Source organism: Chenopodium album, chromosome 7, assembly GCF_948465745.1.
Source record: "Chenopodium album chromosome 7, dcCheAlbu1.1, whole genome shotgun sequence".
Classification (NCBI taxonomy): Eukaryota; Viridiplantae; Streptophyta; class Magnoliopsida; order Caryophyllales; family Amaranthaceae; genus Chenopodium; species Chenopodium album.
In genome coordinates, this window is record NC_137840.1 from 21,187,059 (window position 1) to 21,192,763 (window position 5,705).

At 40.6% G+C, this 5,705-nt stretch overlaps 1 non-coding gene across 1 annotated transcript; it reads right to left on the minus strand.

The window, feature by feature from the left end:
• Positions 1-452: 452 nt before the first annotated feature.
• On the minus strand, positions 453-559 carry LOC145641150 (small nucleolar RNA R71). Its single transcript, XR_014115216.1, has one exon. It is a non-coding gene; the product is annotated as a small nucleolar RNA R71 (small nucleolar RNA).
• Between the last annotated feature and the right edge of the window lie 5,146 nt (positions 560-5,705).

Genomic DNA, 5,705 nt, shown 5'->3' on the forward strand with positions numbered 1-5,705 from the left:
ATTTTGCCTCTTTTTTAATCCTACTTATCATTGCTAATCGTGTGCTTAGCTTTGTTGTATTCAAAGAGAGATATGGCAAGACAAGAGGATGACCTTCTTTTTAGGGAGTTTAGAAATCCGGAAGTCTATGAGCTCACGAGTGGTATACTTCTCCCAACCACCGAGTCTAGTTTCACAATCCATCCACAATATGCTAGGATGGTATAAGTTGAGCAATTTTCCAGAAGTGCAAGTGAAGACCCCATTGAGCATTTGGACCGATTCCTTGAGTTGTGTGCAATGAGCAAACAAATGAAGTGAGCCAAGATTACATTCGTATGCATCTCTTTCGGCAATCTCTCACCGGAAGAGCAAAGAAATGGCTCAAGCTTTTGAAGCCCAACTCTCTCACCACATGGAAAGATGTTGCGAAGGCCTTTCTCAAGAGGTTCATTTTCGATGAGCAAACCGCAAAAATGAGGAGGAAGATAGCTTCTTTTGAGCAAAAACCGGATTAAACTCTTGGGGAAGCATGGGAAAGGTTTAAGGATATGATTAGAGCATATCCTAACCATGGATTCAACCATAATTTGCTCATGAGATTTTTTTATGATGGCTTAGAGCCAATTTCAAGAACCAATCTAGATGCGGGTGCCGGTGGCCAATTGATTAAGATCCCTAAAAGCCAAGTTGAAGCTATAATTGAAGAGGTGGCTACTAGCTATTCTTGAGGAGGTCAAAGAAGGTCCCAAGGAAAACAAGGTGATCTTTATGAGTTGGAGAAAGTCAGTCAACTTAAGCACAATGTTGAACTCTTGAATGAAGGTCTTTCCAAGTTTAACTCAAGTGTAGGTTTGGGTTCAAAACTGTCACAAATCATTGATTTCTCATGTGCTTGTTGTGGTGGGACGGATCATGATGCATCGTATTGTATAGAGTTCAATCCCAAGCAAGGTGAGGCTTTGACTTTGAGGGAAGGAGAGTTTGTAACCCAAGCTCATTCTCAACAACTTCAACAACCTCCAAAACAAGAAAACTCCTACCTCCAAGATGAACCTCTTTTCAATCCTCTAACCGAAAATTTTTCAATGAGCGCCTCTTGGGGAGGTCATCATGTGGATATGTCTACAGCACATGTCCGGAACTGGATCATCTCGGTACGACTTTTATTGTTTATCTTGCTTTTCCGCGGTGCTTTAGATATATTCTTGCCTGATTGATGCTCTTTAAAGGGGCCTGAGGTGGTATACCGGCCGTGGGACGGTTGGACAGTCCCTGGGTTAGCCGCACAGTATTCTGCTGAGCGTTGCTATTTTCTGGGGACTTATAGAGCGGTCTTGTACTTAGGAGAGAGGTTTGCTAGACAGCATTCTTCTGATGTCTTCGTCGTTCCTACTGCTCCACCACGTCATATGTTCGACGAGGCGCGGTTGTCGAGCATGTCTGAGGGAGCTAATACACCTTGGCGGTCCCACCTTGGGCGGTGTTATGCTGAGGAGCTACTACCTTTGTTAGCTCCAGCCCACGTACTAGCTGAGGATGTGAGGGTAAGATTTTTTCAGCTTTTATTTTCCATTAAGTAGCCCCCAAGTAATGTTTTACTGATTTTCTTCTCATTTTGTCAGGACGGTGCTGCTAAATTCGTGCCACCCCATATCTCCATCCACTACCAGGGGATGTACGGGCCGATCGAGGAGATGATTCCTCCGGCTCTCAAGGGCGAGCGGTTCGTAGAGCGGCCGATTCCTCGCCACCAGACTCGAGTAAGCCTAGTTCTTTTCAGAATTTTGTGTTCATATATCATTCATATTTACTGACTTATTTTTTTGACAATTTTTACGCGAGGTGGTTTCGGAGATGGCACGATGCATAGATGCCTTCTGTAGCTAGCTCGTCCGGATGAGGAATGTGGCCACTTGCTGTCGGGATGACGTCATCCGAGAGGTAACCTTTCTTTACTCATTATTTTTGCATTGCTACTTCAATTTTACCTTGTTTCTGATTTAATTCTTTTTGCAGGGCCAGCCTATTGCTTCTTACACCCACACGAGACCTGAGGGCCGGAGGGATCCAGCGAGGTCTAGCTCGAGACGTCGTCACACTACGTCAGGGGGTAGAGGTGGTTGCTCTAAGGCTGCTTGTGCTGACGTTGCAGAGGGCTCGAGATCTTCTTCTGAGGGTGCCCACACTACAACGGTAGGAGAGGCTACCTCGGCTTTCAGAGGTGGTGGGATGTACGAGATAGGCTCGTCATCGCAGCAGCCTCCGCGGCCTCAACCTCAGGTTGATCCTGGGTGGAGTGGTCCTACATTGAGTCTTCCTCTCCCTACGGAGGCTGGAGCTGGAGCTGGAGCTGGTGGAGAGGTGACTCCTCGTACGGCGCATTTTTATGACATGATGGGCATACGTCCTCCGGCGCCGTAGTTTATTCCTGTGTATATTTTATTTTGACTTTTCCTAGAACTTTGCCTTAGACTCATTATTTATAGACACATTTTGTATATTTATGCTATTATTTGATTGTTATTATTATGTGTATGTTAGTGTGTGCAAGAAAAGTGTGACAAACAATTATGCGCAAAAATTCTGTCATTTTTATTATTGATGGAGGGTATCCGACTCTCTCCCCCAAAAAGAAAAAATAAAAAAAAGGAAAAAAACGAATAAAATGTCGGGTGTTTGGAATTTAAAATAAAGTCCAAAAAAGAATAATAATAATAATAATAGCTATTTTATTTAATTTAGAAAAAGATAAAAAAGATGTTAAGGAAAAATAAACGGAGCCATAAAGTCATTAACTGATTCGAGTTTAATATGAAAAACGCAAGTTAAGCACGCGCGACCGATGTGGCAACTTGGCGCCTGCTGGCGCAACATTATGGCGCGTGGCTCCAGGCGCTACACTTGGCGTGTGGCGCCAAGCGCTGGCGGCTAGCGACAATTGACGATGATGCCGTATTTCATTCTGATTAAAATTCCTCGCAATTTGTGTATAAATTCCTCATAATTCCAGCGAATAAAATAATTCTCTTATTTAGAAAAAACCATAATCATGTCTTTAGTCACAAAAACCTTCACCCAATACACTCATGAATGGTGTCGATCTCTCAATGCTAGACACAGAAAAAAAAATAGATTTATTTCACTTGGGGGGAATTTATGGCATCAAAGGGGTAGATCTTGACCTAGACTTCATACATACCGCTTAAGAATTTTGGAATGTTGATACTCATTGTTTCAAAATAGGGTATGATGAGATTAGCCCTTTGCCAGAGGAATTTGGTGCTATTTTAGGCTTCCCTGCAATAGACCTCGTAGTAATCCCTGGAGTAGATGCATACTATTATAAGGATTTTGAGCGCTTCCTTAATTTAAAAGAAAGGGATTTATCAAAAATAGTGGATGGCAGCATAGTTAACTTGAAAGAATTCGCACGCTATTATTTTGATAAACCTCTTTCTAAATCTTTTCATATATATAGAAGAAGGGCGTTCTTATTTTGCATGCTTAACCAATTTTTTTTAGTAGTGGTAAAAATAATGAAGGTCAATCAATTATAACCACTGTACTAGAACAAATTGAATCAGGGAGAAATCCAATGCCATTAATAGTGGGAGAGACTATGATTAGTCTAGATGAATTGAAAAGGGACCCAAAAGCACCTTTTCGCGGCTCTCCAATTTTATTACAGGTAGAAAAATAATATTTTAAATTAGAGAAATCAAAAAATATATTTTTGTATTGTAATAATAATTTATTTGCATTGCAATATTTCACAGATGTGGCTAATGGAAAGGCTAGGATTAATTAATCCTCCGGACGATATTGAGAAGTATACACCCAATTGCTTCGTGAGAAGGAAGAAACGTTTCCCTAAGATAGGGCGCCATGGGTGGAGAAAAGTCTTCGAATCACGTGATTTTGCTTTCAAGTGGGTCGTCCCATGGTGGAAAATAGAAAGGATGGTTGGTGTTAACAAGCAACCTTTCTGCCGTCTTCCAAGCTTGTCCCGTATGACTTATTATTATCCCTGCAGGGTAAAAAGACAATACGACTTGCTTCGGAATATTCCTTCCGGGGATCTTCGTCCTCCCTTTGAGTACCCTAATTCCCAAGAAGTAGACAGATTTGATGCTTACTGGGGTGCTAGACCTTTATGGGAAGTGATTACCCAAAAGGTTCCTCCTGCCTTGCCCAATGATGTGAAGAAGTGGTTGTTGAAGAATCCTTTGAAGGATTCGAATCAGGGTAAAACTGATGTGAAGAGTCATCTTGGTGACAGGGTGATTCTTGCCAAGGAATGCCTAGGTGCAAGAATTGAATTTAAAACACCTGCAATGCCTAGGAAGAAAAATGCTACCAAAGATAAAGGGAAAAGAAAAGCTAACACCACAAATAAAAAGGCTTGGGTGGAAAAAAAACATGGAGTGTGAGCTGAAGGGGAGAACATCTACTCTAAAATTGAATATAGGTCCTCTAAAGGGTGCCTATTAGCTAAGGTTATGGATGAAGAGGAGGAAGCAGACAAAAATTGGAAAAGGGCTAAAAAGGAAAAGAAAGATTAGGAGCATTGCTTATCCTTCAATTTATTAGATTTAGTTTATTATTATTATTTAAAGTTATTTTATTTCAGCTTTATTTGAATTTCATTAATAATGTAATTTTATTTTATTAATGAAATTTCAGCTTTTAATTAAATTGTTTACTTTAAATTTTTTTTATTAAAGTAATGAAAACCGAAAAAATTAATTTTTCCAGAAATTCTTCGAGTACGGAAGTCGAAAATTTTCCAAAAAACACCGAAATTCGCCCAGAGTTTATTTCCGAATTGGCGCCAGTTATTGGCATTTGGCACCTGCCATTGAAGTCTGGCGACAGGCGCCAATTTCATCGGCTGGCGCTGATGACTTCAGGCTGACGCCAAGCTCTTCCTTGCGACGCCGATGATTCGCCGATTTTCTGTTGAATTTTTAATTAATTCTGGAACGCGGAGATGTCGAAAAATAAAGTGGCCGCACCCGTAAAGGGTTGCCTACGTATCCTTTCTTAAGGAATCAAGCCAAAGGTAGCTCTCTTGAGTATCCTACTCAAGTACTTATGGGTAGTATTTCTTAAGTTGGTCAAGATTTGTCATGTTTGAAAATTCATTGCCATCCATATCGGTTAGTTTTGCTGCACCTCCTTACAGGATTGTTTTAAAAATGTAGGGTCCAGACCAATTAGGTCTAAATTTACCCCTTGGGTCTAAAACATTTTTCCTTAGTGCTTTTAATACCAAATTTCCTACTTTGATATTTCTTGTCTTGACCTTCTTATTAAAATGCATAGCCATACGTGTTTGGTAACACTGAGTGTGATGTAGAGCTTCTAGTCTTTTTTCTTCGAGTAGAATCAATTCTTCATATCTTGCCCTAGTCCATTAAACTTCATCGAGTTTACTCTCTAACGCGATACGTAGAGATGGTATTTCTAGTTCGACAGGTTGTACGGCATCCATTCCATATACCAAAGAATATGGCGTATTTCCCGTTGATGTACGGATTAACATGCGGTAACCCCACAATGCGAAGTGAAGTTTGTCAGGCCAATCCTTATAATTTTCCGTCATTTTCTCGATGATAGTCTTTAAATTTTAGTTAGTTGCCTTGACTGCTCCATTTGCTTGAGGTCTATAAGGGGAAGAATGATGATGTTGAATGCCGTATTTTTGTAGCAATTCTTCACAT